Source organism: Gobio gobio (assembly GCF_949357685.1).
Source record: "Gobio gobio genome assembly, chromosome: 3".
Taxonomy (NCBI): Eukaryota; Metazoa; Chordata; class Actinopteri; order Cypriniformes; family Gobionidae; genus Gobio; species Gobio gobio.
Genome location: NC_137099.1, coordinates 55462851 through 55488252, shown reverse-complemented (window position 1 = coordinate 55488252; position 25402 = coordinate 55462851). Strand labels below are relative to the sequence as shown.

At 42.6% G+C, this 25402-nt stretch overlaps 1 protein-coding gene across 6 annotated transcripts in view; it reads right to left on the bottom strand.

The window, feature by feature from the left end:
• Positions 1 to 25402, bottom strand: part of inpp4b (inositol polyphosphate-4-phosphatase type II B) — a 308267-nt gene that overhangs the window by 194126 nt on the left and 88739 nt on the right. Inside the window, exon 1 of one of the 6 annotated variants that reach the window (XM_079812756.1) lies at positions 1283 to 1373. The exons of the other annotated variants lie outside the window; for them this stretch is intronic. The gene's annotated coding sequence lies outside the window, so the exon portion shown is untranslated. Of the gene's footprint in view, positions 1 to 1282; positions 1374 to 25402 lie in introns of those variants that run through there. 6 annotated transcript variants of the gene reach the window in all.

The window sequence follows — 25402 nt, the reverse complement described above, 5'->3', positions numbered from 1 at the left end:
AAACGAGTGAGTGAATTCGGACAGACGTTGTGTGTCCATCGTCTGTACACTCGTTATTGCGGTGCAATGTGGGATTGAATGAGTGCACTCAATAACGTCCACTATGGTTTCGGACACTACTACAAATGGCTGTCCCTTCAAATAGTGCCCTATTTAAGGGTATAGGGGTATGATTGTGTCTTAGAGTGTGTTTCCCTGGTCGTCTGTCTGTTCCTGAGCAACATTATTAAAGTTTCAGTTTGGATTTTCATCTTCAGTTTCTTCAGTGGTTCCTGGTTCCCGATACCGTTACATGTTTATTTGAAATATTTTCATTATATATAATAATACAATATAAATATATATTAAATAATAAATAGGGAGTTTTTTTGTGCACCAAAACATATATGGACACTTGGATAATAATGTATGAATATTATTTCAATAGACAAAAACACCCCTTTTAACCCTCTGGTGCTCTTCTGTCATTTTTTTTGACCGGAATTTTTTTTTTTTTCCGTATCGTAATGATACGAAACTTGGTAAAGGTTTTGGCACATGTACATTATTCGAAAAGCTTAAATGGTCCTGAAAAAAATAGTCACACTATTGTAATGTATGGAAATGAATGGGAGAAGAATTTCATCTAGTGGAAGTGTTTGGTACTGCGTCCAAACAAAGTCTTACTGAAAGCTCATTTTTTGAGATATCAACCTCAAATTCGGAACTCAGCTTGTTTAGACTGAAAATGTTGAAAAATATATATTTCATATAAAAATTTAAAATAGTATTTTTGTGAACTTTCCATAACAATAAGCAACATTCTTTTAAAAAGTTTTTTTTTTAAATGTTTTTTTTTTTTCACTTCAGCAATAATCTTCCAATCACGCCGGCACGACGGCCGACTCGAGAGGGTTAAAAAGAGACCAAACTTAAAGGTGCTGTATGTAAGTTTTTGACTAAAGCATAAAAATACAATAATGTTTGCAGATATTTAGGAAACATGCTGAGTTCACAAACTCAGGAAAGCAATGCTACAGCCAGTTATTCTGCTTTGAAATGTGCGTTCCGTGTCGGAATCTGTGTTTATGTTTTGGTCTGTGTGAAACCGCACAGTGCCAGTTTAACCCAATAGTATTTCCACACCACAGGTTGCCAGTTGGTGGAAAACACAGGGTATTGCTGCCAAGGAAGCCAGCAAACAAACTGGGTCAGAGATCGCAGATTCGACCCGACTTAAAAAGCCTCACCATCCACCTAAAAATCTCTATTAAAACGTGGATAAATTAACTCATCAACTTACAGTGTAAGTCTCCTCGCCTTCCATTGTCAATTGCGCTCGTTCCTGTTGTGTGTCCACAATTTGGCAACCCGCGTGAACGTCGAGTCTGAGGAGGAGGGGGCGGGGAAAACAATATTTTGAATTTGGACTGCAGTACCCATTTCAACCACTAGCTGTCATTCTTACATACTGCACCTTTAAATCTGTGCTCCAAAGCATTCAAGATTATTGACAGTTTAAGTTAGAAATTTCATTTTCAGGTCCATGCTCAAAAAGTGATTAACAGGTAATGGATAATAACTATTCCATAAATATAATTTAGTATCATAAAATACCCTAAAATACAAAATATTAAATAAAAAAAAAACATTATCGAACTATAGTACATTTTTTTAATTGAAATGACCGTCACGACAAAGAGCAGCAGAGGGTTAATCAAAATATCTAATGAAAAATCATTTTTAGAGTGACTTAAGTGTCAAAAAGCATCCAAATACTTGCATTGCTTTAACACGTTTTTTGTTTTTTAATCACCTAATATTTCCAGGTTTTCCATAAACGTGGGAGCACCTAAAACCTTTATTTTTAGTAGTGCAACATGCCATCAAGCGTCTAATGGTTGTTCCTGTAAACATTGCTGCTTCTAAAATGATCATTAGAGGCCTGATTGCCTGTTCGCTTCCATTATAATCCGCTCTCCACGCGTCGCATCCCTGTCAAAGATGAAACAGCCTATTTCTTCACCAAAAACACTGCAGACATGAATGCGCGTGCAACACTGTGGACCAAAGGCTTCTCATTTGGTGGCCATTAAAACGGTAAGCAGCTCCTCGAACTCAGCCCACGTGTCAGACAGTGACAAGCCGAGCTTATCCCTGTCCCTCCGGTGTCAGAGCCCACTTCCTCCACACAATCTCCTCTGTCAGCCATTTTAACTCGGCGTGGAGGAGCTCTGTCTAATACCTCCAGACTAACAATGAGAAAAATGTCAGAGCAATGAAAAATGGAGCCGCTGCTCTGACAGTGCGCTCGCCGTGGGCTAAATGTCAAGAGCGGGATCGGCGGCTGCCTGCTCTCTCACCTCAATAAACAGGTCGCTGTTTGTTTACAGTGTAATCTATGCGAGCGGCCTGCGTTTTGAAACTGTTATGAACGGAGACTCATTAAGCATAACAACTGCGTATTGTGACTCCAAAACCGAGTTTGGCATTAGCTAACGACACTCCAATAAGCATACAAATACACAGCATAGTTAAGTCATATTTCATGTATAATAATGATTCAATGAATAATCAATACAAGTAGGTGTACAATCAACTGTTGATTATCATAATATAAACCCCTAATGAGTCTTAAGCAGAAAATAATCAGCCATGTTGTTATGAACAAAAGTAAAAAATATGCAATTAAGCAGTCCTTATACAGACATTTCTGAATGCTCAGATTCAAGAGTGGTGTAAAAAAATAATAATAATAATATTATCATGCTCAATTTTCTATATACCCTAATCACATGTATTCTTACCCCATTATTACATTGATTAATAATACATTGTTAGCTAACTGTGTGCTTTGTATATATACACATTTCTGAAATACATAACTTGGACACAGTCACCTCATGCATTATAGTTTCAGCTCCATCACAATCGATGCAGCATGAAAACCAGCACTAAATGACACTGAGGTCAAGTCAAGCAGCCTAATGCAATCCATCCAGTGAGTAACATATGCCAGAGTCAGATAACACACCGCAAGACTCAACACTTCAGCTATGGGCTGGAATCAGCCGCTTCTGTCTGCACGCTGCATGAAACCCCGCAACATCAAACCCAACCAGAGCAACGGCCCTCTGCTCGCATCCAAGCATGGATATTACTTCCTCAGTGAATGCTTGTGCACTTGCGGTGTGTAACAAGTGGTGACTAGCAGCAGATAAACCAGGGAGGGAGATGAGACAGCCACACACACACACATACACACACACACACACTGCAGCATCAGAAGTAAAGTGCGACGTGTCAGTATTTCTCCAGCACAGGAGCACCTATCCCTTTTTCTGCTGGGCTCTGTATTTCACTGGATCAGATATTTGATGGCTTTTCCATCACCGTGGCAATAAGCCTGGCCTTAAGTGTGTGTGTGTGTGTGTGTGTGTGTGTGTGTGTGTGTGTGTGTGTGTGTGTGTGTGTGTGTGTGTGTGTGTGTGTGTGTGTGAGATGCTGCAGTGCTGTGATAGGCAGACTAGTAGAAGCCAAGGCAAAGAGTTAAGTCGTTCTCAGATTAATCTCAGTAAACAGAGCACAAATATACATACACTTGCTTGCTACAGTGTTCAGACCTTTAACCAGTTAGTGCTTAGGATTACTGAATTACAAATCCTACATTCAGTTCTTTCTGAAGATTGAAACAAGATGTGCATTTCCTGAAGGAAACCGCAGTGTTTGCAAAGGAGGCAAAAAAAACTGAAAAAAGTTTAAAATAAGTTGGCAACACCTTCTCATTTATTAATGTATTAACTACCATTAACAGTGAGCAATACATTTTCACAACATTTATTTTTTGTTAATGTTAGTTAATAAAAATGTTAGCTCACAGTGCATTATGCATCACAAACTTTTCATTTTAAAAATGATATAGTAAATGTTGACATTACAAAGATTATTAGTTCAGCTTAACTGATGTAGTTAACGAATGATGCCTAAAGTGTTACCAATAAGTTTAGGTTTCAGGCCTAAACATGTGCCTAACATTGCATGAGAATCAACGCAGTGTGAGCGTCTTCCCTTTTGCCAAATAGGTAGGAAAACTTCAACCCCCATAATGCATTGGGCATGTTGCGGTCCAAGGCCACTCCCACCCTCTGCTGTGGATACGCTTCCCAGAGTCAAATACCGCTTTAGTAGGAAATACTTCTTAGCAAACTTTTAGTTATGAAGGTGTTGGCTTATATTGAATTTCAAAGAGTGAACGTTTATCGGGAGCGAGTTATTTTCAGTTAGCAGTGAAGGATCCAGAGCATTGTAGGCTAATGGATGCAAAGAATCGTAAATATGGAGAGAACGCCGTGATGGAAACAGTCTGGAAACATGTACATTCATTTCTACTGCTTCTGTTACACTTTTGCGGGAATCAATCACAGACTGGCTTATCCACCTGGCGCGCTATTGGCGGGTTTAACACGATGACGGATAGAGAACGGATGGATCGATGCCCCGTTGATCACGCCTCTTGTGGTCTGATTGGTTGAAGGACTATCCAATTGCGTACAGAGTCTTTTCATTTATGCCCATTGATCACGCCTCTTGTGCAGTAGAAAATACAGAGCAGACTCCCCAGATCAATGTTCAATCTTTAATTGAGCTTGGTCTGGTGATAGCCAGACTACTAAGCTATAGGGGTGGGCGATATCTGGATATTTAAAATATATCGAGATATTTTTTAAACACGATATGGATTTTGACATATCGTATATGTCGATATATTGTTTATATTTAATTCTGATTCCGCCACTTTGCTTGTTTGCCTTCTCTGTGCTGTGCTCGCCCCCGCCTCCTTGCTTTTGTTGCCCCTCCCCTCGCGTGTTGTCTCATTGAACATGGCGGCGTCCGCAAAAAGCCCGGAGGCTACAGAACTCGTCAAAAAAAAAAAATGACAACTGACTCCATTATATGGAGATACTTCGGTTTAAAGGCATCAGACGAACAGCAGACAGATGTCTACTGCCGTGAATGCCGAAAGTTGGTGCCAACCAAAGCTTCTAGCACCACAAACCTTTTCCACCATTTACAGACAAGGCACAAACTCGCATACGAGGATCCCGGCCACTAAACCCACTAGCTCTGGCAACACTCCACACACTACAAAGATAACACTCCAAAAAGAGTGCAGAATATGAAAGAAAGAACGCAAGGTGGTGTAACATCACCGAGTCCGTGGCATTTCATATAGCGGTGGACATGGCACCCATTTCCGTCGTTGAACAACGTGGCTTTATACGCATACTAAAAACACTTGATCCATATTTTTGAATGAAAAGAAGGCAATATGTATTATTTCTTTTATTTTACAGTTAAATTATTATTTATGTAATCAGGGATTTTTTTTTTTAATCTTAAATGTCGCAGAAGCACTTTTGTTCCTATATGCACTGCCTACCTTGAGTTGAGTTGTTTTACTTTTGAATGAAGGCAATATGTATTATTTCTTCCTTTATTTTACAGTTAAATAATTATTTTTGTATACAGGGATTTTTTTTTTTTAAATGTCGCAAAAGCACTTTTTTCATAAATGAACTACCTCTTTGCACTTCCATAAAAAAAAGACTTTGTGGTATTTGGCATATTTGTTTTTGCAGTAGTTTTTGGGGGGTTATTTTTCCTGTAAAGATATCGAGATGTATTTTTTGCTCCATATCGCCCAGCCCTACTAAGCTACACTTTAAATAGAAAAAAACGGCTGCGAACCAAAAATAGCCCAGCTAAGACTGAAACTATCTACAAAACAAAATCGGAAGAAGCCTTAAAGGTGATGATACACCAGGCAACTTTTTCGAGCAATGTTGCTGTGCACATTTCTATCCGGATACTTTAGATCGGTCGTGGGCTCGTGATGGAAACATTGCCCAGCAACATTGCTCAAAAAGTTGCCCTGTGTATTATCACCTTTAGATTCAGGCTGAAAGTGCAGAAGTTTAATACTGGGTGTTAGAGAACAATCCTTGCCCAGAATGTTTGAGTAATATGAGAACAGCGCCGTCTTGAAAGCACACATTTCAAACAGACTGTATTCTCTTAATGTTTCTCATTTAACAGCAGAGCTTGCTGAGAAAGAGCCGAGTGTGTCACCCAAGGCAGCAAAGAAAGAAAGAAACTTGGACGAGTATGCATCCACATACGTCCATCACAGACAAAACCAACAGGCTGATTTATTCAGGAAATGACATTCATTTTGACAATGTTGATGATCATTTAGTGTATATAAGGACTGAAAGCAAAACATTAGCAGCAATCGAACAAAAATACAAATTACGTGCAGCATTTACAGTAAATAATCTGGTCTAATGTGTTTCTCAACTGGTGTGTTACACCCTAAAAATGGGTCCCAGTTCTGTTCTGATGGGGTCCTGAACAGCAGATAAAACTGTTCAATACAAATAATAAAACCTTAAGGTTTTTCAGAAGGAGGAAATGCTTCTCATATCTTTTGTTGTTGACATCACAGGCTGTGCGTCTAATCAAACTCTCATTTAAGGGGGTTTACGTAAAATATAAAAGCTCTCTAAACCAAAACCACCATATCAACACTAACCCAAAGTCATCATGGGTTTTATGAGGGCTTAAAAATCTTATGGACTAATTCTGGCCAGAGTTGGCAAAGCAATGAAATTATACTGACCGCGGCACATAACAAACCCAACGTCTTGTTTACACCCAGGTTATGGTCTATGGAAACAGGGAGTTTATTGAGGGTGGAAGAAAGAGAGACACTGCTATAAAAATAACACTGAATGTGTAGTGGTGTAAATATGTGTGAATATGTGTGGTGCAGCTGATATATAATATATATATATATATATATATATATATATATATATATATATATATATATATATATATATATATATATATATATATATATATATATATATATATATGTGTGTGTGTGTGTGTGTGTGTGTGTGTCATTAGTTAAAGCTTTTGGCATCATTAACTATCAATGAACAAAAATAGCATTTCATTTAATTTCATTTAAAAATCTGCTATTATTAAACTAGTATTATTAATAATTATTCTTAACATCTATTTATGCATTTAATTTTGTTCGTTGTTACTTCACATTTGTTCATTGTTAACATTGTTGAAATGTTAAAAAAAGTATTATCACATTTTTATTTCTATGGTAGGATTACATTTTACATTAACCAAGTATTTAAAAAGTATATAAATACATTTAAAAAACTATACAAAAATTTAAAAACAAATTCATATTCATGAGACCTAATGCAATGACTAATGTTGAACCTTATTGTAAAGCTTCCAATTAGACCAATTTGATTCCTACAAATAATTTTTAAAATATGTATTAATCACCAAAAAATGAAACTCCACCTATACAGAATGCAATATAAAATTCATGCAAAAAAAAGTTTAGCTGTTAACCAGTGATAGAATGCACGATTCAATTACAGTCCATATTCCCGTTGAACATTTATTCCAAAAATAGGTTTAGCTGTTGTTCCTGCATACATGCAAATAAAGCCAGAACAAACTAAGACATCAATGTTTTTTTTTCCCTATACTGTGTTCTGTTTGCTCTTGGCATTTATTAAGCTGCATTTAGCGGACTAATTTAATCAAATCATTCATTTTCCATTTGATTTCAACAATAGCAGACGAGACTAAAGGATGAATGGGGAAATGTAGGCCAGGAACCCTTCTAAATACGAGCCTGTTACGAGGCTCATTCATCTGCATGCTGATTTATGTTCATTTCATTTAAGGTAATAAATGATTCTCTCTCCTCCTCGTGCTTGACATATTCCAGCTGACGGTTATCTCGCAGATATCCATAAATATTAATCTACAGGATAGACTCAAAACAATGTGTTTATGTGACGCATGCATAATTGAAATACGACCGTATTAAATTGTTCTTGTCTTCTCAAGCTCCCTGTCAAAACGGATCGTACATGCGTTTTATAAATGAGCCCCCAGATGTTTCCAAACACTTCATTTCCTGAAATTCTCTGATGACCTGAATGAACTTCCAAAGACACTCCTTCCTGATAGTGTGTGAACAAAGCAATGCGGAGTAATGGTTGGTTAAGTGCTAATAAGATGAGGGTTACCCATTATTTACCTAAGGACAATTTGGAATGAAAGGGTTGAATAGGGTTGTGTGAGGTGAGCAAATCATCGTGGGATAAGATTTGGTTTTATTATTAGGAGATGCGAGACTCCGTGGCTCTACAATTGGAGAAAGAATAACTTGGATCATGTGTGCCTTGATAACCAATCACATTACAGCCTTGACGTCACTGAATTTCGTTGTGTGACAGTCAATCACTGTTTGTGGATACCACAGAAATGAATGAGAAGTGCCATAAACTGAATTCTACCAGTTAAGCGATCGTCTGTGACTTTTCTTATAAAACACAGCATTTCTTTTGGAGTAAACTCTAAAAATAGATCAACAAAACATATGTTTAAGGGCAAACATGTTGAAGATTAGCTGATAGACTGTCGATTAATTAAAGGTGTCCTGAACTGGCTTTTAAAAAAATATATATACTGTTGTCTGAGGTCAACTTATGATGTTTGCGTGGTTTTTACATTCAAAAACATCATAATGAATAAGTAATAGGCTATTTTCTGCCATGGTTTTGAGGCTCTCTTCTGTAACGCTCGGTTTTTATGGGCGTGCCGCACTGAAGACTTGGAAGTAAACGCCCACGGCTAGGATTGGATAATATTTGCATATTTAATGAGCTTCAGCTCCCCTGTCAGTGCATTTGGGAATTGTTTTGAAAGCGTGTGGGAAATCGGCAACCGGAATGAGACAAACAAACACAATGACACACACATACACCAAGTACGTTGCAGACAGCATGATCAAAACTTCCACGATTGTTTTTTTCCTTCAAATATCAAGTCAAAAGAGTGAACCACGCACATCAAGAAAGGAATGCTATTTCACTATTTGAGATAAGTCACGTTTTGGTAGCCCGTCTGGAAAACACATTGCCCGGGACGTTGGGCTTTGCGAGTACTGACAGCGTGCTAAGGTATGTTCAGTTAGACACGTACACATAATTAATACGATCTGTAACAATGCAATACTATCACATTTTTTTTTTTTTTATTTACTCACATTAGTGTGTTGCTTCTTTCAGTCACGTAATCTCAACCTGTCTGCAAATCCAGTCTCTTGTTTACAAACGAATCCGTGGTGAAATTAAGGAACAAACGCAATGTCTTCCCCACGTGAGCTGGATCTTCATTAAAAATAAAGTTAAAGCTACACTGTGTAACTTTTTTAGTTTATTCTTAGCTAAAGACACTTAGTTCTTTCAAAAATATATGTGCTCATTAATGTATATTTACTTCTTTCAAGTAATAAAGTATTCTCGTAAGTTTATAATATCCCATGTGAGGGGTTCGAATGCAGGTCGCCATGTTGCCCCTCCATCTTGAAAGTACATTAGCCAAAGAGGGACATACCCGTAAATTCAAGCTTCGCCTTTCGCGTTTTAACACTCGATGGCACCGTGTCGAATGTGGACGAGGTCGAACTGGAAGCCATGTTAATCTTGGACTAAATCGGCCACCGTAGGAGTTAAAACGAAATCGGAATTGAGAGGAACAGAAACTAATATTCACTGGATGGTCATATACATTTTCATTTATAAAAGCTTTTCTTTGACTAACAAGGAAGTTTTCAGCTTTGATACTTACAGGATATTCTTATAATACCATGACCTTTTATGTTTCAAAAGCTCAAGGGAAAGTTTATTTCTCAATTCATGAGCCCTTTAAATAAGCTGTTTCCTTACAAAAGCAGTTTATTCAGCGTGGTAAAGCCTCTCCTCCATTGACACCCGTTAAAAAAACGGGATTACTTTTGATGCTTGTCTTAAAGCGGCTTTGTTACTGGGCTTGTCAATAGCAACATACAGTATTAGCATGTAGCAAATGACTTTTTAGACAAGTTCATGCCATGCTAAAAGATCCCTACTGCATTTAAAATAATTTAAAAGAGGACCCATCATGTTTTTTTTCATGTTCAACTTTCTTTAGCGTGTAATGTTGCTGTTTGAAGTTTCTGAACTCCTGGCTGAAACGCCTCCATTGTAGTCTTGAGTTTTCTCCCAGGAACAAACGCGTCATAATATACTCCTCATTTAAATCATTCCCAAAATAAAGGGGCGAGTCCTGGTTGAGTTAGTTAGTAGTGTGTTAAACTCGCGGTTATGATATAATTCCTGTGACATTTCCCAAACACGCTCAAAGCAAGTGACCAATCACAACACTGTTCCAGCTGACCAATCAGAGCACTTTGTGCTTTTCAGCAGGAGGGGTTTCATAGAGACAGAAACTAAATAAAGCATTACTGACAGACTGGGAAGAGAGGAGCTGCAACAATGGAGAATATGTGAAAAAGAATGCGTTTCTGAACATTCAAGCATGAAACCTTATTCTAGTAAACAAAATCAAGACTTTGTAAAATAGCATAATCGGTCCTCTTTAATACTCGAGTAGCAGAAGCTTTTCTCTTCTAAATGCTTTCATTTACTTTTAATCTACCCCACGCAGGGTCCAAAATTAAAGCTTTCCTTCATTAAAAAAAGTTTTATTCCTAAAAGAATGACTGGTACTTTTAAGAAATGATCCACTCTCACATGAAATGAAATGTCTCACATTTTTCTGTGATGCTAGTTACAAGTGCCAAATAAATTTTTTTGTTGTTGAAAAATTGGCTTTAGCGTCTTGCTATTCAAAATATAAGAAATTAAAATGAGAGAAAACAGCTGATGTTTTCCGCAGGAGGAGTTTGTCTAAGACGGCAACACATGTAGAAAATGCCTCACATTAAGCCATCAAAACATATTAGTACATATTAGTAACAAAAACACAATCCATCTTCTTCAGTTTTTGTGAAAGGAGTAGTTTACTCTTGGAAAAATGTTCAACTGGGATCTATATAGAACCCTAGAGTTCTTGACTCAATTTAAAACAGCTATTTATAGCAAAAAGGTTCTATATAAGAAAAATGATTGCATAATACTTTCATGTTTAACAGGTTATTTCAATTTTTGTCTAGTGATAAAGTATGTTTGAGCAACTTATGATGTTTGCGTGGTTTTTACATTCAAAAACATCATAATGAATAAGTAATAGGCTATTTTCTACCCTGGTTTTGAGCCTAGCTCCTGAAACGCTCTGTTTTTATGGTTGTGCCGAATTGAAGACTTGGAAGTAAATGCCCATGGCTATGATTTGATAACAGTTTTGCATAATAATGAGTTTCTACTCCATCAGAACATGTGGGGAATTGTTTTGAAACCTTCCAATGTAGAAAAATGGCAACCAGAAAGATTCTCCCATACATGTTCAACCCAGAGTCGGATCCCGAAACGCAGGACAAAGAACCAACAACACCTCAAATACAAAGGATACTCCAGCCTAATTATGTTTAGTTAGACACGCACACATAATCAGTAGATATCAAACGATCTGTGACAATGCAATACTATCACATCTAAAAACATTTTTTGCTCACAAAAGTGTGTTGCACCGTTCCTGTCGGATCGAATATAGGCAAATCCAGTCTCGACCTGTGTCTTGTTTACAAAAGAATCCGTGGTGAAATGAAGCGAACAAACGCAATGTCTTCCCCACGTGAGCTGGATCTTCATTAAAAATAAAGTTCAACCGCATTCCTTATATTGGCATCCAAAGGAAACTTATGCAGCGACTGTTCTTCCACAAGATTTTGTAATCTTCAACGGCATATTATTGCTTGGTAGCTCGATCCGGTTTAGCACCACGTAGGCCTGTTATTTACCTATTACTTGTCATGCGCAAAACGGGTGGGCGGGGCTACAGAATTAGGCGTTAGTCTTCTTCTGTTGAGGCGGCGTTTCGCTGCTCTCTGACACCACAGGGAGACAAATTAGCAGATCTCTCGTTTGATGAGCCAGCTGTCAATAAAAGCTTTTATTTCACCCTTCGCCGCAAGTTTGATTGACAGGCGATCTGACCAATCACATCGGCGAATCTGCCATTTTGTCCGACAAAGCAGTCAGAAGAGTTAGTAGATTAAAGTCGATGGACTTGAACTTGGAAAAACAGTGTGTACTGACGTCTTTCCGCGGTTGAAACAACATTTCTTTTAGTGTTCATTCATGTTTATTTTATGCTTATCAATTAACTAGAAGGAAGAGATAATCGGTTCACGAGGCGCTACAGCGATCACGACACATTAAAAAGCCACAAAACGGTATTTAATGTTTAAATTTCTTTAAAAAATTATAATTTCAAAGTTGAGACTTTGTTTCATATCAAAAGTAACTTGCTCTGCCCTGCTGTCAGTGTCATCTTTGCTCCGCGATGAATTTTCTCTGCGTGAGAACGTGTGTGTGGTGTGAGAGCGCCATTGCTTGTGTCGGACATAGCAACAGTAACTAAAGGGGGCGGGTCTTTGCGAACTTGCGAACTGACTAACAAGAAAGTTTTCAGCTCCGGAACTTGCAGGATATTCTTGAATTTTACGATGACCTTTTATATATCAAAAGGCTAAAAGGAAAAGTTGATTTCTCAATTCATGACCCCTTTAAAAGGTTCTATATACGATGTGCCTGGCATTAGCAGGTGTAGAAAATAATCTGTAACTTTGCACCCTAAACTCACACATGATGGAACTTTCATTAAGTGCAGGAGAAATTTCATTTAGTGTAAGACCGACCTGCTAACATTTAGAGGACGCCAGATTTCCTTCGCCATGGGTACGGCACGTCTCAGAGAACCTACCCATAAACTCCTTCTCAATCAATACACCGACTGTAAAGTGATTGAATTCAAGACTCAAAGATCTCCACTGCAGACCGCTGTTTATTGCCCTACACTTCGAGCATCTAAGACTGCTTGGATAAGGATCTATAAATAACTGAATGTGTCATGATACAGAGAGAGGAAGAGATAAGGCAGAAATGAAAAGGTGACCTGCGAGGGGACGAACAGAGGAAAGACAAGACTTCCTGAAACAGCGCAGCAAACCTGACAACTGTGTGAAAGGTCTCGGCCGGGGTGAGCAATAGAGTCACAAACCCACGCTACGGATGCATTGCTTTCCTATTATTTTCACAGCATAAACAACTCAAGTCGAAATTTTTGCTGAAAAGCTTTTTCCATATAGACACTCAAAGAGAATGCAGATTATGAACATTTGAAGAGAGAACCGCCCACTTTTTCAGCAGCTTTGTTTCTGAAAGTATTTTTCCTTTCCCATTGTTCTTCAAAGGCGTTTCAGAAAACCAGCTCTACAGCATGACCCAAACAAAGCTCTGAGATAAATCACCATATTATAACATTTGATTCAAATCAATTTGAGTAGCAAAAATCTGGAAAAATGACAAAGGTAAATAGACCCTGTACTTTAAATTTTGAAGTAAGTAATTGTCTCACAAAGCACTGCGAATGACGCAATCGAATCAGAAATGATGGTGCAGTATAAAAAATAAAATAAATGAAATAATAAATGTAACATATCTAGTAATTGAAAAATATATAGAATATAATATATATAAAATGTATAATACAACTGCAAAAAAATATAAATTATTGGCTATAATTACAAAAAATATTAATTGAATTTATGATCTAAAATCTAAAATCACGCTTGAGCTCCAGGGCTGCTGTCATTATTAAAGAGACACAAACCACTTTTTTTTTCAAATTCAACTTTTTAACAATATGGAAAAAATTACATTTTCACAAGCAGTCTGAGACTTTTGGACCCCTAGAACTGTACGCCTTGCTGCATTACACAAGAGACAGCGCAGTGCTTTTGTACTTCTGCTGCTCCTCACCAAAGAGAAACGCTATTCTGAGCATCAAGGGAGACCGAAAGAGCGACAGAGAGCAAACAACCAGCCAGAAACAGCGAAACAGAACAAACAACAAAAAGCAAGAGCCAGTGTCTACACCGTAACATGACCAATATGACAATTAAAGGGGACCTATTATGCCCCTTTTTACAAGATATAATACAAGTCTCAGGTGTCCCCAGAATGTGTCTGAAGTTTCAGCTCAAAATACCCCACGGATCATTTATTATACCATGTTGTAGATGCCCATTCTTGAACATGCATGTACTGTATCTTTAAATGCAAATGAGTTGCTGCTCCCCGCCCCTATTAAGAATAGGGCGGAGCCTTTACAGCTCAATTTTGATTAGCATCTCTATCACGGTCACGCTCACGTGATATTACAGTTCTTCATCATTATGAAAGTTTATTATCTGCATGCGTTTTAAATCCATATCAGTCTAAATTTCTGATATGGTTTTCTGAGCGCACACACCCGCACAGAAAGCTGGATGTCAGACTAAGTTCATCTTCACGTCTTATTGAGCTTAAACTGTCAAATACACAAGGTTCACATAAACACAGTGGGTTATGTCTGTGAACATAAACAGCGGGGAAAGAAATCACACGTGTACATTAGAGCTGTGCATTAAAGTGAAAGCAGCGTAAAGACAGTACCTACTGTTGCTGTTAATATGACAACAAAAGAAAAACAGAAAATCACTCACTTCTCTTGACTCAATAACTTTAGTAGCTTTATTAAGAATAAATTGCTGTTAAATGCTGTGGCGAGGAGATAAACATGGCGGACAGTGTTCAGCTCACTCAGAGGAGGAGCTAAACTAATAGGGTTCAGTGTCAGTCGTGGGCGGGGCCTGTGCAATTTGACGCCACATTGGAGCACATTCTTGAACGGCTCATTTTGAGACACCCTTTTAGATTTATGTGGAAAATAACAAATTAGGTGGATGGATTTTTACCACAATAGGGTGGTTGTGTACACACACTGCAGACGCATTTTGTTCAAAAACAATATAAAAGTGAATTTTGCCCTTTAAAGGGAAACAACAATCAATATAAATATTAATGTATAATGGAATTCCACATTGTGCTGTGCAGGGAATCCCTCCGGCTGTCACTCACAAACAACATTATCAATTATGACTAAGCAGCAATCCTCGCTGATGTTGAGCCACACCGGCTCTGCTCCAAAACACAGCAAGCATTCTGAGGGCCCTATCATACAGCCGGCGCAATGCAACACCAGGCTAGTGTTTTTTGCTAGTTTCAGCCCGACGCAGTTAGCATTTTCACGTTCAGCGCCACGTTGTTTAAATTACAAATGCACTCGCGCCCATCTGTTCGCCCATGGGCGTGCTGGTCTGAAAACAAGGTGTGTTCAGGTGCATTGTTGGCGTGTTGCTATTTTGAGGCAACTGAAAACGACTGCGCAGTATTTTTGTGTTATTTAAAGGTGGGGTAAGTGCTTTCTGGTCACCGATGTTGATTTCAAATCACCAAAACAAACACGCCCCTATTTTGATAGCTCCACCACCACACATACGTAACCCAGGCAACGACTATGGCGGAATCTGCTGTGCCAGCCAGCTCAGGGTACGATGTCATCAATAAGTGAAAGCAATGTGTGTTACTATGGTAATCCAGGTTGAATGTTCAGTGAAAAAGTCATCCCTTCTATCCCAAAAACACAAACACAGTTCTCATGAACAACTAGAGCATGAGCACGACAGTCCAACTAACCAACATATTACAATTATGACAAGATTAGAGGGTTATATCGATCACGAAAGAGGAACCAAAGGAAACATATATTAGGAGTTTATTATCTTACTTTTCGGACACACTTTAGGCTGACGTTTGAAACAGACAGCGAGGAGGTTTAGACCACAGATATGAATACGTAGATGCCCCATTCGACCTCTCCAGGCACGTCGACGCGCCGCCATTTTAGAACGGTCAACACACGTCAACACTTCAGATCAGGGATGGAAATTAGCACCCGCCACCAACCGAATGCGGGTGATTTTGTGTTGTAGCGGGTAAACTCGCTTCCCCTACCGGCCACCGTGGCGGGTAAATAAAAATAAATAGCATAGCCTACTGTTTCACCTGGACGGCGGACACTTTTAGAGGTGGCACACCTTAAAAAAAATGCAAATGCACAATAAGCAGTAGAGAAGTTAATTTGCGCGTGGTTGTGTTTTAGCGGCTTTATTGCCAGTTTCGAGAACATGCGCTGGAAACTTGCGCGGTTTTTTAAAAACATATCGAGCTCACGTCGCGTCCACTGTTTGAACGCAAGAGGATCTCCAGATATATAGAGCTGAATAGAAAAAAAGGTATCAATGGGTCTGTCCAGTAACCTGTGATGAACCTCAGGCCAACTGCACACTTTATGAGAAGCATTTCAGTTGCTCAGACTGACTGACTTAAAGCAGCAGCGCTGACAGACCGGTCTATGTGATACACACATCCGTGCTTCTAAAGGTATAGGCCTATTGTTTTTTTAAATGGATAATATATTTATATAATATTCCATACATTATCAGAGCTTGGCAGACAGAATTATTATATATTTTTAGACAGGTTAATTAATAGGTTATAGCCTAATTAATGTTATTATTAATGTATCATTTTAATCATACATAATAAATAATCCTGCCATATAAAGTTTGACATTTATTAAAATAATATTTAGATAAAAATGGGACAAATACATACAGGTTTGGAACATCATGAGGGAGAGTAAATGACAGAATGTTTTAGTTTTGGGGTGAACTATCCCTTTAAAGTGCACCAAATAGGCTCCTAAAGAGTTCTTTAGAAATAAATTAAATAATCAAATGTAAAATAATATAAATAATAGGCAACCCTAGTATGTCGTCAACACGCTTCAGAAGATGCCAAAACTAATAGTTTCATTGTTGGGACTAAAAACCTAAAACTGGAAACCATTAAAAGACCACGAATCATCCAAATGCCACATCCATTAATCTGCCCTACTCATTTAATGAAATGTATATCAGTTCATGGTTTGTGTGTGTATAAGAGAGAAAGAGAAAATGTCAGTATTCATTGAGACTTGAGATTAAATAAACTGCTTAAGTATTGTAGAGCTTGTAGTATTACATTTTCACATGCAGTTACACATTGTCGGTTAAAAACAAGAAAGTGGGTGGCTGGTAAAAACATTGAGTGGCTGCTAGATTTTGAAATCCACCAGCCACAGTGGCCGGAGGACAAAAAATTAATTTCCACCCCTGCTTCAGATGCTGTCAATCATCACTCGCATAAAAAACAACAGCCTCTGTAAAGCCCAGCGCGATTTAAATTCCCGAAGAAATTGGCTCACCTGTCACTGGTGACAATGTGTTTTCATATTTTGAATAAATGTATAATAATTTATAATTTTCCATGTTCTTAAAAATGGTTTAAATTCAGGTATGTGATGTTGATAATTGTATGATGGTTTTTTAGGATGATTTTTGAGAATCAGATAATACCTATGATGATTACTTAAAATATGGGTTGAATAAATAGGCTATATTGATGTTTATTAAACACATTACTAGCTAGTTTATTACTATTTTTATAATGTATTTACTTTGATGGCTGACTGGTTGATGGTTTATGATTTCTTTCCAATGAACTTGTTTATAATGAGTTCACTGCGTTCATTAAAAGCTGAGCAATGTGTCTGTAGGGTTCTCTGACGGTCAGTATTAATGAGATTAAGAAAATGTAAAGATCTTTAACCAATATTTTTTAGAATATGCAAAATTATCTACCATTAATGATAAACTAAATCCTAACTCATCTGCTTCAGTCTATTGACGTATAGATATTAATTTCATACATGCTTGTGTATAACTACGGTTGCACACGCACAGGCAACATTCAAATGTTCACAAAGCGCATTCACGACCAGCTTTAACCGTTCGAAAATGGCGGACGGCTAACGTATAGCGGCCCATAGAAACAGTCGCTAATGGGGCATCTACGTATACATATCTATGGTTTAGACGCTCCAGGCTTATACGGTGTGGAAATGAATGGGTCTTCATCATCGCTGAAGTGAACGACGATACGATCGCAAATGGACAAGCGAACATGACACATGAGCATATTCAAGCAAAAGCCAGCACTGTATATTAGTTCTGTGAAACAAAAAAATCAATGTTACTCGCCTATCGAGAAGAAATAAAGCAACCTCGGCCTTCGAGCTCCCTCCAGCGCTGGAAAGCTGATCCGATATTTACACGGGTCCCACTTCTTCCCTGATCGTAAGCCTTCTTTTGTTCCACAGACATCTTCCACATGTGTTTATTTCTGCCATCTCTCTCTTTCTGCCATCGCTCGGCTGATGTCCATCCTGTGTCGTGTCTTCTGAATAATGACGCGCACTGAGCGCTCTCTTCTCTCCATCATGAGTAGACACGCCCCTTACTGCTGATTGGCTATACGTTTGTTTTGGTACTCAGCCCGAGACACTTCTCTTTTTGAAATAACACTAACCCCACCTTTAAATGGCGCGTTAGTAATATGTGCCCATAGGCGATGTACACTCTGCTTATTACACACACAGGGAAGCATAGCAGCACACAAACATTTTTTAATATTCAAAATAAAAGGATTCCTCTCTGGAGAACACTCAGTCTTTCCGCTCACAAATTCCATCATGTTAATAGCGGATCCGTCATGGTGCGAGCGCAACTGGCTTTTAAAGGGAATGGGAGATGAGACTCTGATTGTTTTATTGCGCATTTTTCGGACCGGGTTTAGTCGTTAAACTAGCAAAAATGCAATCTAAGTGCACCTGCGCTTTAGACCATGCACTCAGATCGTTAAAATAAGGCCTGTAATGTGCCTACATAGCATCCTAACGGCCAAGAGACTTACGAGGCATTGCATAGGCAGCAATTAAGCAAACAGCCCTCTAATTTGCCCAAAACAAGGTATCTTTTAAAGTAGCCATTTGGTAGAGCTTTAAAATTGCTGTCAGCTCACTAAGTTTTGGAGCAAACCCAGCGTGTCCGTGTGCACAGGAAATAATAACTGCACTGGAGCAGCTGTTTGAATAGGAAATTGTGTAGTGGATGACAACAAGGCAACAAAACTGTTGGTTTAAAGTCCTCATGGCATGTTGCAGATGCTTCTGGATATGAATGTGTCCTGACCGCACCATCTGTACTAATTTAGTTCTGAATACCAATCTGTCATTTAATTGGTGCTTAAATATGATTTACAGTACGTTTATAAGAACAACCCCACTGGGAGGAGCACAATAGTGATCATCATTCACGATTTATTCGAACCTTGTGGGCTTTGAACCTCCAGCTGTTTAGGTTGCATGACCATTACGCCACACAACGTCCTCTACCTGACTCTCTCCACAACACACAACCCGGTTTTCATATTTACCCCCTTTACCAGCTCTTACCTTCATCAAAAAGATCCAAACTTGTATACAATAGGGATGGATTAATAACATATTAACAGTCATTTTAGCTAGAAAATGCAACAAAACAATGGTTTATATATTAAATTAAAATGTGACAATTAAAATGACAGGTACTTTATCCCTTAAATCACTATCTCCTTATACTTGATGGATGAAAAACATAAATCAAATTATTCGTAACAAATTAATGAGTTCACAAAAACAGCTTCACGCCACTCGAGTTAACAACAAAATCCTCAAAACAGAAGATTTGATTTCAAAGTTTTTATTCAGTCAACTCAAGCTGTGCATTCATTGACCAGTCAGACTGAGATGTGTGGCAACTAAATATGTGCCAAATACAGGAGCAGATGGCCTGTTCCCTTTCAGTCGGTCACGTTCGACGTACGTCGGAACTGACCGACGAATTGGGATCTGATCTCAGAGACCAATCTACTTCGAGTGTATTAAAAACGAGCCAATGGAGATTGGCATGCGATCCACGCATTCCACGCACCGCCCCGCAGCGCGGGTATAAATAAGGAAGTGGAATGCTTGATCATTGCCTTTTTTTTCGGAGCCGAACAGCGTCATTGCTGTGTCTACGAAGAGTGTTATTCGAGTCTCGTGAGAAGGATTGCTGTTCCAGTGCGGGTGTGACGGCGCTTTTCAGCGGGTGGCCGCTTCAGAGGAGATAAAGAGCTGGTTTTGTTGGTTGGCTGGGCGTTTCCATTTCTGAGTGCTCACGCAGGCTTGCACTATCTGAACTGCGTGAGCCGCGGTCATCTCCCTGAGTGCTTCAGCACTGAAAGAGCGGTTTTCCTTTTCTAAAAGAGCAACACGGTTTGACCCTGCGTCTTTTTCAAGATGTCATTCAAACCGTGTGTTTCTGGATGCGGTTGTTTCCTGTCCTCATTTGACGGCCACGATCTCTCTCACATATAAACATGTGTGATTGCGTTCGTGGGTGATCCATGCTCTCTCAGGAGAGCATGGTCACGTCGGCGCGTTGTTCGTCTCACCTTTCTCGTAAGGGCTCGAGCGTTCAGCGCGCCGTGTGCCGTCGAGCGCCGGCTGACAGCGGGGGTTGCCACGGCAACCCAGCGCGTCACTCGGCACTCTCTAGATGCGCGGTCCAGACTATGAAACCTCAAATGGGGTTGAGTCCCTTTCCTTATTCCCTGATCTAGTTTCTTTTCTGGTGCATCAGAAAAGGACTACTTTAGCTAATAAGCTTTGGTGGACCTGAGGATTACAGTGGGGCATCCCCGCCGGGTACATCTCTTCGGGCCCCCACTCCTCTATCGCATCATGAGCATGCTGAGACCTTGTTCGTGGGTGGTTCATGTTCTCTCATGAGAACATGACCACGTCGGTGCGGTGTTCGTCTTGCCTTTTCATAGGGCTTGAGCGTTCAGCGCACCGTGTGCCGTCGAGTTTGACGGCCACGTTCACTGTTTCACATGCCTGCTGGTAGCTTACAGATGGGATTGCTGGTCCTTTTAAAACAAGGAGACCTAATGTTTCATTTGTGGCTCTGGCAGAGGACAGATGTCAATTGCTGCATCGGAGAGAGGGCTGTTATGCACTGGAAATGATGATGCTGAGTTTCCCACTATAATGGTGTGTGCTTTTGCTGAATCAGATTCAGAGTTGGCAGCCATGCTTTCCCGGGTGGCTGAGGCGTAGTGCAACGCTTAAATCGCCTTGCCTACCCCCGTGCCTTTTTTCCCGGATGGGCATTGGAAAAATGAGCAGTATGGAACTATTTGGTGTCAAAATATGGAACACCAAAAGGGCCAAAATCTGTATAAATTTTTCCCTCTCTCACTACCCTCTGTCCTGCATGTACGAGGGTAGTCCCGACCCAGGGGTTATGCAGGAACTGCGTGCGGTGGTGGACCTCGCTCTCTGGGCGACGGAAGTCACTGCACGCTCCCTGGGTCAGGCGATGTCCACACTAGTGGTCCAGGAACCTGGGGCTAAACCTGGCAGATATGCGTGAGTCCGACTAAGTTCGGTTCCTTAACGCCCCTGTCTGTCAGGCTGGCCTCTTCGGCGACGCCGTCGAGTACTTTGCCCAGCAGTTCTCGATGGCCTAGAAGCAGACAGAGGTGGTTTAAAAAAAAAAAAAAAAATCCTAATTCGCAGCACCTCTGCCTGCTTGTCGCCGAGGGTGCCCCCCCTGCGTCCATCTCTGCCCCTGCGAAACCCAGGCAGCAGCCTCCATCTGGGAGGCAGGGTGTCGGACGTAAGGGAGGCGCCCAACCCACTCAGGGCTTGCTAGTCTACAAGCAAGCGTAAGGGCAAGCGGCCCTGAGATGGGCAGCCCAGGGAGAACAGGAGCTGCTCCGAGGGAGTTGGTGTCCGCACCCCTCCCTCAACCCCCCAGAGGAGGACCGGGGGCCCTGACTGGTGTCAATACTCTGCCGCTGGCTCTCCGGAGTCCAGCGGTACCCACATTTTCAGAGCAGTTTCCTCTCTCCCTGGGCCCCAAGAGGGCCAGGTTGGCAGTGTGCGACGCCCCCGGGCCTTGTCACTTCTTTCCTCCCCTCCCTTCGCCAGGGGGCAGCAGTGTGGGCACCGAGAACGCCCCCGGGCCTTCTCACCCACACTCTGCCCCACCCTGGAATACTCAGACAACACTCAGGGCCGCCTCCGGGCCTCCCGAGTCGGGTCTGTCTATTCCGCCTCGCTGCCCCACCCCGGGTACGTCTGTGGTGCCGTTGGTCCCGCTTGTGCGGTCTCTGGGCTTCGGCCCCCAGGCCGTCTCGCTGGCTCATCCGTACCAACAGACTCGGCTACGCGATTCAGTTCGCTCACCGGCCTCACAAGTACAAGGGCATCCTCTTCACCTCCGTGCGAAGCAGCGATGCTCAGGTCTTGCGGTCAGAGATCGATGTCCTACTGGCGAAGGACGCGGTCGAGCCGGTTCCTCCAGCCGATATGAAGGCGGGGTTCTATAGCCCCTACTTCATTGTACCCAAGAAAGGGGGTGGGTTACGGCCAATCTTGGACCTGCGTATCCTGAATCGGGCCCTGCACAAGCTCCCGTTCCGGATGCTAACGCAGAAACGCATCTTCGAATGCATCCGTCCCCAAGATTGGTTCGCAGCGATCGACCTGAAGGATGCGTACTTTCATGTCTCTATCCTTCCTCGACACAGACGTTCCTACGTTTTGCGTTCGAGGGGAAGGCATATCAGTACAAAGTCCTGCCCTTCGGGCTGTCCCTGTCGCCTCGCGTCTTCACGAAAGTCGCAGAGGCAGCCATTGTTCCGCTCAGTTGAGGATACGAACGCCGCGTTCTCTATCTCGACGACTGGCTCATACTCGCCCAGTCTCGGGAGCAGTTGTGCGAACACAGGGACATGGTGCTCAGTCACCTCAGCCTGTTGGGCCTTCGGGTCAACCGAGAGAAGAGCAAACTCTGTCCCACGCAGAGGATCTCTTATCTCGGTATGGAGCTGGATTCGGTCAGCCAGACTGCGCGCCTCACGGAAGAGCGGGTCCGGTCGGTGTTGAACTGCTTGAATTCGTTCAAGAACAGGACGGCGGTCCCACTGAAATTTTTTCAGAGGCTCCTGGGGCATATGGCATCTGCAGCCGCGGTAACGCCGCTCGGATTGCTTCATATGAGACCGCTTCAACACTGGCTCCATGGCCGAGTCCCGAGGTGGGCGTGGCAGAGCGGCCAGTACCGGGTCCCAGTGACTCCTTACTGCCGCCAAACTTTCAGCCCATGGTCCGACGCTTCGTTTCTCCGGGCCGGAGTGCCCTTAGAACAAGTGTCCAGGCATGCTGTGCTCTTCACGGATGCCTCCTCCACGGGCTGGGGGGCCACGTACAACGGGCATGCAGTTTCAGGTCTGTGGACGGGACCTCAATTGCATTGGCATATCAATTGCCTCGAGTTGTTAGCGGTACACTTGGCACTGCGCCGCCTCAAGGGGCCGCTACGTGGCAAGCATGTACTGGTCCGTACGGACAGCACTGCGGCCGTTGCGTACATCAACCGTCAGGGTGGTCTACGCTCCCGTTGCATGTTCCAACTCGCCCGCCACCTCCTCCTTTGGAGTCAGAAGCATCTGAGGTCGCTTCGTGCCATTCACATCCCAGGTGCGCTGAACCAGACAGCCGACGAGCTCTCTCGCCAGTCGACACCTCCGGGGGAGTGGCGACTCCATCCCCAGGCGGTCCAGCTGATATGGGACCTCTTCGGAGCCGCACAGGTAGACCTGTTTGCCTCTCCGGACTCGACCCATTGCCAGTGGTACTATTCCCTGACCGGGGGCACCCTCGGCACGGATGCACTGGCGCACAGCTGGCCCCGGGACCTGCGCAAATATGCGTTTCCCCCAGTGAGCCTTCTTGCACAGACCCTGTGCAAGGTCAGGGAGGACGAGGAGCAGGTCTTGTTAGTTGCGCCCTACTGGCCCAACCGGACCTGGTTCCCAGAACTAACTCTCCTCGCGACAGCCCCTCCTTGGCCGATCCCCCTGAGGAGGGACCTTCTTTCTCAGGGACGGGGCACTCTATGGCACCCGCGTCCAGACCTCTGGAAACTCCATGTCTGGTCCCTGGACGGGACGCGGAGGTTCTAGGTGGTCTACCACAGGCAGTGGTGGACACCATCTCTTCTGCTAGAGCCCCCTCTACGAGGCGCCTCTACGCTTTGAAGTGGAACCTGTTCGTTGAATGGTGCTCTTCCCACCGGGAAGACCCCCGAAGGTGTTCGGTTAGTGTCGTGCTTTCTTTCCTGCAAGATGGGCTGGAGCGAAGGCTGTCTCCCTCCACCCTCAAAGTGTACGTCGCAGCAATAGCGGCGTATCACGACGCAGTCGAAGGTAAGTACATAGGAAAGCACGACTTAATCGTCAGGTTCCTCAGAGGTGCGAGGAGGCTAAATCCTCCTCGTCCAAACTCGTTACCCTCTTGGGACTTAGCTCTAGTGCTCAGAGCACTTCAGAGCCCTCCCTTTGAGCCTTTGCAGTCTGTGGAGCTTAAAATCCTGTCAATGAAGACAGTGCTTCTGACGGCATTGGCCTCCATCAAGAGGGTAGGGGACCTGCATGCACTTTCGGTCAACGAATCGTGCCTAGAATTCGGGCCGGCCAACTCTCACGTTGTCCTGAGACCCCGGCCTGGATACGTGCCCAAGGTTCCTACCACTCCCTTCCGGGACCAGGTAGTGAACCTGCAAGCGCTGCCCTCGGAGGAGGCAGACCCAGCCCAGGCTTTATGTCCCGTCCGCGCTCTTCGCGCTTACGTCGACCGGACTCAAAGCTTTCGGACCTCAGAGCAACTCTTTGTCTGTTACGGAGGCCAGCAGAAGGGAAAGGCTGTCTCCAAGCAGAGGTTAGCCCACTGGATAGTGGATGCTATCGTCTTGGCTTACCAGTCCCAAGACGTGCCTTGCCCGTTCGGGTTGCGAGCACACTCAACAAGGAGTGTTGCTTCTTCCTGGGCGCTGGCTCAAGGCGCCTCGCTGACAGATATATGTAGAGCTGCGGGCTGGGCGACACCTAACACGTTCGCTAGATTCTATAGCCTCCGTGTAGAGCCGGTATCTTCCCGCATCCTCGCCCCCAGTGGCCAGTAGCGCTAAGTGCCCGTTCTAAGTGTCGGCTTGCAACGCCACTCCCGCCCTCTGGGCCGGATACGTGCGTCTATTTTCTCCAGTTGTGTTCCCCGGAAACGGCTAACCCTGTCGAGCTCCTCCGTCACCCCTGCGGTGCCAGACGTTGCGGCCGTCTGACGCCAGGCCTGCACCCGTATGCTTGTGAAACGTGTGTGTAGGCTGGGTTCCATATGTAGCGGTCCCCTCACGGCTACCCCATATGTGTATTCTTCCACGGTACCAGCTGCCCTACTCGGCTAGCCCCGTGTCTTTCCCTTGACAGAGCCCGCTCTGTCGTCTCTGGGCGTGTTCTTTCCCCCCTGGGACCAGGCTGGAACCACCCCAGAGACTGCCATATGTTGCACTACCCTGCCAGGTTAGTCCTTATGTGTATTCTGCCACCTAGCCTTCTACGAAGGACGTGGCTCTGCAGCGTACCATCTCCCGAGACGGGCACGCTTTCCCAGCGTTATC